Below are 13,588 nucleotides of genomic sequence, written 5' to 3'. Positions count from 1 at the left end.
TCCCATCAGCGTAAAAACGGGAATGAATAACTATCGTGCCAAAATTTCGGTCGATTTTTCGTTAAATTCCGTTTCTCCGTACCAAAGTAACCCAACTTTCGCCATGTCCCCAAATATATACCCAATTTCTGAAAATATGTCAAAACCTTCGTCAAATTTCACCACTCTGTTCGACAGGAGAGCCGATTCTTTTCATCCGTGAAACCCTCCCGATGAAGAAGATGCAGGTTAGGCTGCTTGTATCCTCTAGCGAATTCGTGCTTCTTATAGAATGCTTCTTCTATACTACCTGTAGTTTTGTAGAGGTCTGCGATTCAGACTATATGCAGGCAAATGATGTTAAAAAAAAAGCTGCCACCTTTTTTGAGCGGGCAACCCTGAAACAATAACTGCACTGAAGTTCAGAAGAGCATGGAGAATCGTACGGAGACGCGGACCGAGACGAGAGCCAGTAGGTATAATAGTTTATGTATGTGTGTTTTTTTCTGCGACGGAGACGGACGGTTCTAATTAAACTAGATCCTGATCAACTGAGGACGACGGCAAATCAGCCCTTTTACCTTCCTCGGTTTTGCAGGTTAGATCTGTGGGTTGTTCCGAATTACTGAAGTCACTCTACCGTCCTCAAAAGTGCAAATACATAAACTTGCTATTATTCATCGGATGACGGTTTTTGTCAAAAATCGAAGGAAAATACAGCAGTTTAAGAATTTTCTGAATCCTTATCGGGTCCAAAATTTAGCCATAAATCTTCATTCCATTTTGGCGAGGTTTTATTTGCAACATTTTTAAGGGAGGGGGACTTTTTTAACATTTTGTAACGTTTTTTAACGGGGAGACTGTTGTAACGCTCATGGGGAGACTGAAATTACGTTTCTTTTGGTTTTAACAATCCATAATGAGCGGCACATGCCCCCACCCTCCCTTTATCTTGACGACGCCCTCCTTGAGAGGGATTGGAGCAAAACATGACAAGATAAGCCTTTTAGGTTTCAAATTTTTCGGTGATTTTCCCATTTTTGTGAAACTCAGGTAGTAGAGAGGACCGATATTAAATGTAGTGGTTTTTATGACCCTCTGCATACTTTTTAAGGAGTAAGCAAGGCACTGTTAAAGGCAGAGCTAGTCTTGTTCGCGGCACATACACGAACCTTCATTTGTCTAGAAGTAAGTGAGTAAGTTAGTCAGTGACCGCAGGCGGGGGCGAACCTAAAGCTCTGCTTTCTATATTACTATCCACCCGAAGGTAGGAGAGGGCTCTTCTCTTTCTCTTTGGATAAATCCATTTTCCATTGATCATTTTCTTTCATTGCTGAACATCAAGCAGAGCAATATTAAGTACTATTTTGAGAATTTCTAGTACAACCCAATTAATGATTGAACCAACAACCTTGCGCACTCTACCTTTGCACTAACTTATCAGTTAGAGTGGCCGATAATTTGCTTGGTAAACGAGTTTTTGTACCAAGTACACAAAGTACGAAATCTTTGGTATGACCAGGCGGGGGATTGAACCCACAACCTTGCGCACCACAACCGAATGATCTACTTTTGCACTACGGGCGCTGACGCCCTCCAGGTGAGACGCCCTCAAGGTGAGAAGCAATGGACAGAACACGATTAAGACACCAAAAGATAAGCCATCCGACGAAAAGCTTTCACGAAAAATGGAGTGAAAGATAAAAACTAGATAAAAAGGTGAAAAAAATAAAGAAGAAAAGATAAATACATGAAAAAAGTTTTTGAAAGATTAAGAATATTATAGATATGGGGAAAAAGATAAGAAAAGACGTCTTGAGGAGGGAAAAAGGGGTACTTTGAATTTTTTGCTAGTTTTACTATGTTGATCGATTGAGAGAGCTTGGATGAACTTGGCACGTTTCTTGGTAAATGCAACACTGATGAGGAGACATACAAAATAGTACCTACTGTAAGGTCCCAAATAAACATCTCCACCCGGTTATTAATTTTCAAAAAATTTTCGGACCCCCCCCTTCTTATGAGAGCCCCATCCCGTTTATTTATTTTTGAAAATACTTTCAGCTATCACAAGCTGAATTACTCTAAATAACCTGTTTTTAGCATTATTGAGGGGGTTGAAGTTCACTTTTCAATACCGGACCCCCTCCTTTTAATCGCAGTTTCTCGATCATTGGGCTTTTCCAGAAAAAAAAATTCAAATGGGGGGGTGGAGGATATAACATTTTTTGGCAATTTACCCCCGAACATTGCGACTTTTGACCCCCCAGACAGCAGGTTTAACCCCCCCGGACAAGCATTAGTTAGCCCCATGGACAATCAAAATTACGTTCAAACAGAGCAAAACTACCCCCTAACAGAGCAAGTTTTGCCCACGGACAAGGTAAATTTTTCACAACCCCCAGGACACTATATCCTCTGCCCCCATGTACGAACATTTTCTGGAAGAGCTCATTTTTACTTTTCTTGGATCTTCAGGTGCTCAAATATTGTCAAATGCGCGATAAAAGTTCGTGCCCTTGTTTTCTTTACCAAAAAACCTCAAATCAGGCTGAATTTCAACATTTTCTTAATATTTTCTTAGACCTTATGGTTTACATTTCAAGACTTGGATAATTACTTGTGAAATTACTATGATATGTGGAAAGCAGAATTCCCAAAGCTAAAGTTCTACAAAATCAAAAGACAAAGAAAAATTGGAAAAACAAAACGTTTTTCAGCTCCTGGACTATGTCTTAGCTTGCTCTCGATTCAGTTTGTTGATGGAATTTTCTAAAAATTTTTAGTAGATTCTTCCTTTATTCCTGAAAGTAATGCTAAAAAAGCCAAAAAAAATTTATTGAATAAGTTCACAACTAGCCTATACTTTATGTCAAGGCTTTTTTTATACGTCTATTCTACTTTGCGACTTTTTTGAATGTTTGGAGCACGGGTTTTCGATTTAATGACTTTAAACAACGAAAATGAAAAATCCAAGTTTTACTCACTAAAATTTGAGAATTTTCGTTTTATTTTGAGTTTTCAAGTAAGAAAAAAGGAAATATTTTTCACGCAGACTGAATTGTCTACTCAAGAGTAAATTTTTAATACCTAATAAAATTTTAAATTTGTAAAACATATAAGTATTATTGAAACAAAAAAACAAATGTTTTAAAATAAGTGGTTTCTTCTAAAGAACTTTTGAATGAAAAAGGGAGGAACATTTGTCTAATTCACCATTCACCTCCCCAAATCCTGTCTTTCTCACGCAAAAGAAAGTTTTGGATGCAGTATATCCATTTGAACTACTGGAAGATATTTGATTAGAAGAGTGTCAGTCACTAAAACCTGGTTAACCATTTAAAGACCGATGGCGGATATATCCAACAAGGGGCGTTAAGGTAGGCGAAGCCCTATAATAACGCGAAAATTTCGAATCAATGACTTCCTTTTTTGGTCAAATTCGAAGAATGATATTTCGTGATTTTTGTTTGGCAGAAAAAAGTTTGAAATTTTCTTTTGTGAGTGAAGTTATGAGTCAAAATTAGAAAAAAATAGAAAAATAGATAAAAATTCAATTGGTCAGTCTAAATCCTCAAAATTTGGTTCTGTTTTACTAGATTCTCCTTATAATAATAATGTTATACAAGTTCGCGGGCAACCTTGCGAGCACATGGGCCTCTATGAACCGCTCTTTGTTCGGTTTACAATTTTCTTAAGATAGAGTTTTTTCCTAGGGCTCCCCCTGACTTTGAATTTGAAGTTTGCGTCCTTTATTGAAGTATTCATTTCTTGGGCTTTGATACACCACTCTTTGATTGCCTTTCCTTTCACTTTTCGTTAGATCTTCTGTCACCCGGAAGGGTAATCTTAAGGGTAATCCTCCTTTGGTGATTGCCTTTAACACTGTATTTTTGTCTTCTTCGTTTGCAAATTGGACTTTTATTGGTCGATAGCGTTTCTCATCTTCTCTTTTCTTCGAAAATTTTCTGATTCTTTGAGTTTCTTCGATTTTTATATTTCTTAAGCGTAGCATCATAGGTAAGACTTTTTCATGAAGATATTCTTTGTCGTAGATTTTGGTTGACTCCTCTGAATCTTCAGTGGATTCGTCAACACCATGAAGAATTAGATTGCATGCCGTGGATTGAATCTGTCGTTCCTCCTGTTTTTCCCTTCGAAGTACGTTTTCTATGTTCTTCTCGATTTGCCTCGACGTGACTTCTGCGTAGCTTTGTGATCTATTTTCTCCTTTCTTCTCAATGATGTCTTCCATCTTCTTTTCTATTGTTGCCATTCTGGTCTCAAAGCTATCCTTTATTTCACTGATCATTGTATTAACGTCTTTGGACTTTAATTGAGTGATTTCTACATCCTGGGCTTTATGTTCTCACAAGCTTTTATCTCCTTTTGGAATCCTGAAACTGTTGATGTTTCATATGAATTGACCCGTTCCAATAGAACAGGAGTGATCACGACACAATTTTGACAAATAAAAGCTCTCGATTTGTATGTTGGACATAACTGGATTTGATAGACGGGAAGCTTTGAACAAATATAGTGTACGATTCGATTGCACTGCTTACATTCAAGTGTGTCTTTGGATCTTCCTTCTTCACTTGTAACACATTCAGATGTGCTGCAAAGGTCGTAAATTGATGCTGAATTCGGTTGTTTTCGTAGATTTTCCTGAATTTTCTCCGCCATATTTACATCTTTTAACAACACATCCGTTCAGTTATAGTGAATCAATTTGAAGATTACCGCCGCCATTTCCTCAATCCAGTTAGGCACATGCAGCAGGAATTTCAAATCTACACGTTTTTTATAAGAAGAAACTATATAAGAACATAAGGCTTCGATGGCCAAAATGTTAAGAACAAGTTAAGAACATTTTAAGGCTTCGTGGAATCTAAAACATCTGATTTCTTGGAAAAATGGACAAAAATCTCTAAAAATGGCGAAAATAAGAACATGTTAAGAACATTTTTAGGCTTCAAACTCAATAGAAGGCTTCAAAGATTTTGGATATTTTTATAAAAAAAGTTTTGTCAGATCCGGTGGTAGCGGTTACTTTGATCCTCACAAGACCCAAAAAGAGGCTTGAATTTAGGTAATATTAGGTCAAGGCTCAAATTCAATTTGTAATTGGTACAACCCGTATAGGGACCATAAAAATCGAGAATTTAACCAAAGGAAGCTTCAAAGTACCTTTTTACCAAAAATGAAGTTCTTGGACTTAAGGTAAAAGTTCATTTTTTACTTCTTCCTTTTTTTATCTCCATTTTTATTTTTTTTAATTACTTTTTCAGAAATTAAAGTGATCTTTTCAACGGTATATAATGAATGAGTCTGCTAAATTGCGTGGGTTGCGTGGGTGCGTGGGTCAATATTTTTGCGTGGGTTAATATTTTTGCGTGGGTCATTTTTTTGCGTGGGTGCGTGGGTCAAAATATTTTTTGCGTGGGTCAAATTTTTTGCGTGGGTCAAATTTTTTGCGTGGGTCATTATTTTTTTGCGTGGGTCAATTTTTTTTGCGTGGGTCAAATTTTTTGCGTGGGTCAAAATTTTTGCGTGGGTCATTATTTTTTGCGTGGGTCATATTTTGTGCGTGGGTCATATTTTTTGCGTGGGTCATTATTTTTTGCGTGGGTCAAAGTTTTTGAGTGGGTCACTATTTTTTTGGTGATTTTTTAGCTAACTCGATTTTTTTACCAAATTAAAACTTTCGAGTTAGCTAAGACGTTTTTTTTGTCAAATTAAAATTTTCAAGTTATCTTATACAAAAATGTGTTGTGTATATATCTACGAAAACTAAACAAAAGCACACAGTTTTTATGTAGTAACACCTTTTACATAGCTGCACTTATTTACTATAACATTATACAGAATCAACACACACCCGTCTAATTTTTGTAGACACACTTCAGGATCACACTTTTGAATTTTAGCATGCTATATTTCAGGATTCCAGTGTCATGGAAATAAACACTATAACTTTAATTTTTTCCTCCCTTTTCTATTGCTTTGAAAAAAAGTACAGCGTCTTAATTTCGTCCAATTTTTTAAATTGGCCTTTAATGTACTTAAATCAAAGAAATTACAAGTGGGGTGGACGAAATAATTGACAACGATTAAATTGTTTAGTAATCGGTCGCCTAATGAATACAACTTTTGTAGAAAAATTTTCAGATTTTGTCGCCATTTGCTTTGTTCTTTAACACTCAAAGGAAACCCAAAAGATTAAAGCGTGCTATAAGAAGCTTTAAAGCTTCTAAAAATATTCTATAAAGCTTCCTCTTATAAAAAGACAGCTACAGCTATGCAAAATAAACAAAATAAACCAAAACGTGTTATGTAAAACACATCCAACATTTTGGATGTGACCAGTTCGAATTTCAAGGGAAGGCATTTTTTCGAATTACAGAGAGAATTTTGACCCACGCAAAAATTTTGACCCACGCAAAAAATATGACCCACGCACAAAATATGACCCACGCAAAAAAATAATGACCCACGCAAAAATTTTGACCCACGCAAAAAATTTGACCCACGCAAAATTTTTGACCCACGCAAAAAATATTTTGACCCATGCACCCACGCAAAAAAATGACCCACGCAAAAATATCGACCCACGCACCCACGCACCCACGCAACCCACACAATTTAGCAGACTCATAATGAATGTACTTAAAGGTTTTATTTTTACATAAGTGTTCCCGTTTCATATCAGACACATATTTCATATCAGGACAGTGTCTGCCTATTGTTACATTATGCTGATATAACAAAAAAATATTTTTCTTGCTCCACATCCGTGTCAATCCAATGTGAAAAGCTTGTGAATTAAAATTGATGAGTAAGCAAACGATATCACTCTTATTTAAAAACAAAACCTTTAAAGCGATCGGACTTTGATGAAACTTAAGAATTGCAAGTAAAATTCCAAGGTACCAGAAGAAATGTTTTCCAACTTTAGATATGTCAATCAAAAGTCCCTATGATGGTTATTTATTGATGTAAAAATATTTTCCCCCATTGAGTTTTTGATTATTTCCCACTGCGCACTGGTGAGAGAATTAATGATTGAGCGAATCAAGACATGGGTGTCTAAGATTTTGTGACGTCATTGTGCTGTGTTGTTCGCCTTTTACCATTTCCAGATAAAGAATTCAAATCACTAAAAATTGAAATAGTGCTCAATAACAATACACGTTTTGTTTGTAAGAACTACGTAAGAACATAAGACTTCGATGTCAAACATATCAAGAATAAGTTTAGAATCATTTAAGACTTTACTGACTTTAAAACACCCGGTTTTTAGGCAAATGGCCTTACTTACAAAATGGTGAAAAATAAGAACATGTTAAGAACGTTTTAAGGCTTATAACTCAAAAAGTTAAGAACATCCAAAGGCTTCAAAAGTTTGTTGGATGTTCTTATAAATAAATAACGTGAATTTTCTCCAGCATTTTGACGAACTGTTACTTTTGAATACTCTTTTTACACACATGTGAGTTAATGTTTTTAACTTAGTGATCAAAACAACGTGAAAATAGTGGGCATAATAAAAAAGAAGAATATTTAAGTGCAGAGTGGGCAGTGAAGGTTACAATAAACCAGAGAGAATCAATTTTCACTCAAGAAAGGCAAACCTAAGGAATACACCTTTTCGACCGTAGTCGCGCGGGCATTTTCTTTTGTCCGCTTTATCCCACTAAAAGGGGTGGGGGTTTGTAGGGGTTCGAAATACCGTTTTCCCGTCAAAATTTTTGCTGAATCCCGGAATCCCGAAAATTGAAAAAAATAATAACACCGTCACACCGGTTTGTACAGGTTCAAATACCGGCATAATGACAAAAAATAAGACCAAATACCGTCACCGTCTAATTTTTAAATACTGTTTTCCCGTCTTTCTTTTCGTCAAATCCCGTAATACCGTACTAAAAAAGAGCCAATCCCGTCACACCGTAAAAGTACTACCCCCCCCCCCTAAAACCATCCCAATCATTTTTTGACGCATTTTTCTATTGTCTATTGGTGCGAAAAAAGAACTGGGACGGTTTTAGTGGGATAAAGCGGATAAAAAAACGTCCGCGCGGCAATTGGTGGCTACGGTCGAACTGGTGTATTATAACTCAAAAAAATATCATCCGTCAAGAAAATGGAGTACCTTGTGTAACAGACCTTAGAAATCATATGAATTTATATGACATTCTCAAGAAATTTAGATACTGTATTAAAAAAAATCGCGTTTTTCAAGTCGTGGAAAGTATGGAATAAAAAAATGTGGAAGATCGAAAAAGAAAGAAAGAAAGAAAGCCACGAAAAGAGAACAAAATGAAGACGATTTTAATAATTGATTGTAACTTTTCGACCGATGTGGTTTTGTTGAAGGAAACCCTCTATAGACTGTTTGCTTTAAAAATTTATCCCTCCACCCCAGAGCGATGAACTTCTAAATAATGAAAGCTACAGTGGTGATACAGAATAACCATTTTTCCTTCAATGCATAAGAGGAAGAGTGTTTTTTAGGGGAAATTTAGTTCGGCTTGTATGGACGAAAGAAAGAGAGGATTCTTTCTCAATGAGTAAACAAAAAAAACGACAAAAAAATCTTGAATTTGACAGAGAAAAATAGTCAATAAAAATGGTTGGTTGGTTTGCAGAAAAAATGTATGCTGGATAGATGATATGTATAAAATGTTTTTAGAGGAAGACTTGAAAGTTAGTTTTAATTTTCATGCTTGCTGGTTACAATAATGACATACATAAAGTTGTTGTAGCTTTGGAGATTACATTTTAAATCCAGAGCAAAATGTTATTTCAGTTTGGAAAACTCTTCATAATAGTGCAGTGGAGTCTCCATAACTCGAACAGGCAAAGGGAACACAAATTTGTTCGACATAAAGAGATTTCGAGATATGGAGTAAGGCATTGTTAACTGAAGGGACCAGAAAACTTGTTCGAGTTAAAGAGACATTAGAGTTATAGAGTTTCGAGTTATGGGTTAAGCCACAAGTTTTCGGAACGCTTTGAGGAGAACAGTCTGCAAATGTAGTGTGTGGTGTGCGGTAATCAACGCTAAACCAATTTTCTTTCTCGAAAATATACGTAAAGTCTATTCACGATAAGTGTGCACTCTTTTTTCATTTACCTATAACTTTTGAAGGAATTCTTCAATCTTTATAAATTTGGTATCATTGGAAAGATATTAGTGAGTGGAAAAATTTGAAATAAAAAAATCTTTAAAAAAATTCTAAAAATGAAGATAAAAATGAAGAAAAAAAATGAAGATCTTGTAGAAAAGTGCTCTAACTATCATTTTTTCTTCTTCAATTTCATCTTCGTTGTTAGAATTTTTTTAAAGACTTTTTTATTTCAAATTGTTTCACTCACAAATATCTCTCCAACGATACCAAATTTATAAAGATTGAAGAATTCCTTCAAAAGTTATAGGTAAATGAAAAAAGAGTGTACACTTATCGTGAACAGACTTTAGAATCACCCAAAATCTCGCGGTTAACAAAAAAGCTCGTAAATCTCGTAAAACTCGTAAAACTCGTAAAACTCGTAAATCTACCATTATTTTATTATACAAAAAGCAAAGGGTCTTAATACCCTTTTTGTTGTTCTGCGGGTTTTGGCAGAAAAGAAATGCTCGGAAAGTTTAGGAATAGTAAAGCTACTAAATTTGGCAACGTTGCATTGCGAATCCATGCCATAAATAACGATTGAAAAATATGTGTCATTATCTTACCAAAACTTGCAATGATACCATCTCATTTCTTAGAGGCCTTAAGTTTGCAGGCTGCATTGTAACACGGTTGATGATTCTAATCGTGTGACCTTGGTAAGATTTTCAAAGCGATAGCCAGATCTCTTTACATCTGCGAATATCGTCAATTACTGATTTGGGTATTCTATTTCGCGAAAGAAAAGTGTAACTTAATTTATACAAATAGCTGATTCAGCAAAACTAAATGATTCATGATGATATGATGCGCCATTGCAATGCGTTCTAACATTACATCACGGACCCAACAGCTGATTGGTTGCATGTGATTTTTTCGGGGGGGGGCACTGGGTTTGCGGATGACGGTATGTGCGGGCCAAAAATTGGCTTTTAAAATTTGCACCCTTACAGTGCAGCAAAAATCAGTGAAAATCATACCCTTAGAGTGCATTTTCCCCTAAATTTTCGATCCCTTTTGTGCAAAAAATGGTCAAATTATAGCATTTTTGGTCAAAATATCTAGATTTTTAAAGAATTTTCTGAAATTTCTACCCTTACAGTGCATCTCTAGTTTTTCCGACCCTTACAGTGCATCTCTAGTTTTTCCGAACCTTACAGTGCATTTTAAACATATTGCAAAAGGTACCTTATCGGGGAAAACTTCGTCGGGGAAAAGTGACGAATTTTCGGACAAGTGACGAATATTTTCCCCGACGAAAATTTTCCCCGGCCTTAATGTGTTTACCAACTACCAGGAAGTGACGAATTTTTCCCCGACGAAAATTTTCACTGACGAAAATTTTCCCCGACGACTTTTTCCCCGATAAGATACCCTTAGGACCCGCACATACCCGTCGGTCCTTTTGCCCAGCTGCCCCCCCCCCTCCGGGTTGATTTTACGTCACTTGTAACCAGTCAGATGTTGAGTTTGTGATGTAATGCAGAAGACATTATGAAAAATGGAAAATTCAAGAACATTTCGAAAAGTTTTTGGGAAGGGGAACTCTAATCTAAACTTTCAAGATAACGTTCTAATAATATGATATACTTAGCTTAGTGTGATAAAGAAGATCCGTTACTTCAGATAGAAAAAAATGACGAAATAGGGTATATTTCTGTTTAAGAACCTACTCAAAATTTTCATAAGGAGTTGTTTTGGCACGCCAGTTAGGTTAGGTAAGCTCTGGGGAAAAAATGGTCAGCGGGAAAGGTTGAGTTGTTAACCAGTACCCTGCCGGCAACTTTTCCTCGCTCTAAGCAGCTCCTATTTCAGCAAACGCCCAACGCCCTATAATTTCTACCCTCTGACATGCTTAATTTACAGACTAGGATTGTTCAAGGTAGGGCAAGTATTTAAAAATCATTGGGTGATGAGGCAGGCTGGTCACTATGGTGACTCAGGCATACTAGAAAATATTCAGAGAGCTTTTTTTGACGCGGCGTGATCTAAAATGAACGGAGCAAATTGATTGAGTTTCGGTCGCGTTCAATTTGCTTTGATTACTTCGATTGAAAATGTCTAGCATGAAAGACATCATTTAACGTGCCACTATTTGCTATTTTTTATAATAAAAGAAAGTACAAATCCCTAACCACGCGATTACAAATTTTGAGAAATTTCATTATTAATTTTACATTTGTCAGCGCAAAAGAGGTGCGTTTCTAGGTTGAAATAAAAAATGAATCACCCAAATTGATGTCTTGTGTTAGGGTATGTATATTTTGAATTAAAGTAGAATTGAATATTTATTTAACCCATAAAATACCATCCCTCTTGAACTTCAAATTTTCAAATATATTTTGATATCAAAATTTTATGTTCCTCTCAGACATGCTTTAAGGTGGGAGTCACATGAAGTTTTGAGATTTGGTGAAAAAATTATCGATTTCGAGATTTTGCGCGTTTTATGACCCTATACCCTTTCTGAACACACTCTGAAAATTTTAAGTTCGTAGCATTTATATTTCCTGAGATATAAGGTTTTTTCTAGACTCTGATCTAAAGTATTTTCCTTAGCAACAAAAAATCATACCCGTTGCTAGGGCCCGATTTCTTTATGGCTGATCTAAACATAGGATCATGACATACCAAACGAAAGATCTTTTTACGCCCTTTTCGGGCGTCTAAATCAATACCGCCTTTTTTTCGCGGGATTTCCTAATATGACGTAATCAAAGATGGTAACCAAAGAAATGATATTTTTAAAAACATACAAATTTTGGAGGCTGTCAGCCAGTCAGCAGTGATTTTGACTATGAAAACTGCTTTAATTTGGAAATGTTGGATTGACTGATGACATTTTTAGCTCTTTAATGTCATTCTTCTCAACTAAGAAAGCTTGAGCTAGGTGAAACCAAAGACTTGATTCTCAAACTCAACGTTTTCGATATGAACTTAGTTTGACGACACCGAAAAAAACTTATTGAAGGACGAAGACCAAAGGCATATTCAATGATGTATCTATTTAAAGATCCAAGTGTTAAAGGAATTGAAAACCTGGAGGCTGGTTTAACAATTGTGTGTGATGAATTATTGAAGGTCTGGGGCGCTCCCTCCGCCCTCTGGCTGGATTATTTACATTCACGACGAAGAAATCGTGCACGGCTAGATGTCCAAGTGGATTCTTTTATCACAACAGATCAACTTTAGATTAACCTATAACTGGCAGAATCAGTGAGGAAAATATACTAGGATGATCTATTACATTGAAAATATGGTTTTTGTTGTGAAAACACATTTAAATTGACTTAAATCAATGTTGACGTGGAATTTGGCGCAAAATTTTAAGGATTGGCGCACATCACGTGAAAGTGATAATTTGGAATTTCTGGACTATTTTGATATTTCAAAGCCTTTTTTAAAGTATACAAAGTAGAACTATAGTCCATTTTAGTCAAACAGCGAAAGAATTTTGTAAAACGGTCGATTTATTACAGAGAAATAGAGATATATATCTACTTCTGACTTTGCGGTCCGTTTTCTCAAAATAGGTTTCAGGGGGTTTTCGCACACCTTGGCAACGTTTTCTCAGGATTGACAAGTGCTATGAACTTGAAATTTTCAGGAGAAATTCAATTTATGGTATAGAGTGTTATGAATGGATTACATTTTTGAAAAAATACTTTTTTGATTTCTAAATTCAAAAAATGCATTTTTTAGTTTCCAGACCCCCTGGAATGAAATTTCAAAAAAAAATTCCACTCATAACACTCCTTATCCATTTTTGTGATAGGTTTTGTAGATTTTTCTAAAACGTTGACACAATATTTTCACAGTACATTACCCCCTGGCTGATTTTACCCCCGTCTTGGCTATTTTTGGATTTTTTTTTACATTTTTGAAATCATCTATTGTTAAGTTACCTCTGTAGAAAATTTCATTTAAAAATCTCTTCAAGTTCAAAAGTTATACAGGAAAATATAAAAAATCAACTTTCTCAATTTTTCAAGGTATAGTCGGCTCTAATACATGCAATTTATATTTTTGAGTTTTAAGCCTAAAAATATTCTTAAAATGTTCCTAATTTCAACTTTTTGTCAGCGTTTTTGTACAACTTCCTTAAGAAATTGGGTCCATTAAACCTTTATGTTCTTAACATGTTCTTAATATTTTGCCAATTAAAGCCTTATGTTCTTACACAGTTTGTTCTTATAAAAAAGACGTGAATGCAAAGTTTCAGAACTGAACAGTGCAATTATTCTTTCTCATCATCCAACAAATTTATCTTCGTCAATATGAGATTTTCTTTTTATTTACAAAAAATCACAGCGTTTTAGGAGGTCAGGTCTAAAAAGTAGTAAACTATGGCGCAAAATAAGAAATCAAAAAATATAGGATTGAAATTATAGTTTATTAGGGGAAATCTAATCAAGCCTAATTTATTTTGTTTTTGC

This window comes from Clytia hemisphaerica, unplaced genomic scaffold (genome assembly GCF_902728285.1).
Source record: "Clytia hemisphaerica strain Z4C2 unplaced genomic scaffold, Clytia hemisphaerica genome assembly, whole genome shotgun sequence".
NCBI classification, from domain to species: Eukaryota; Metazoa; Cnidaria; class Hydrozoa; order Leptothecata; family Clytiidae; genus Clytia; species Clytia hemisphaerica.
This window is presented reverse-complemented; position numbering follows the sequence as displayed.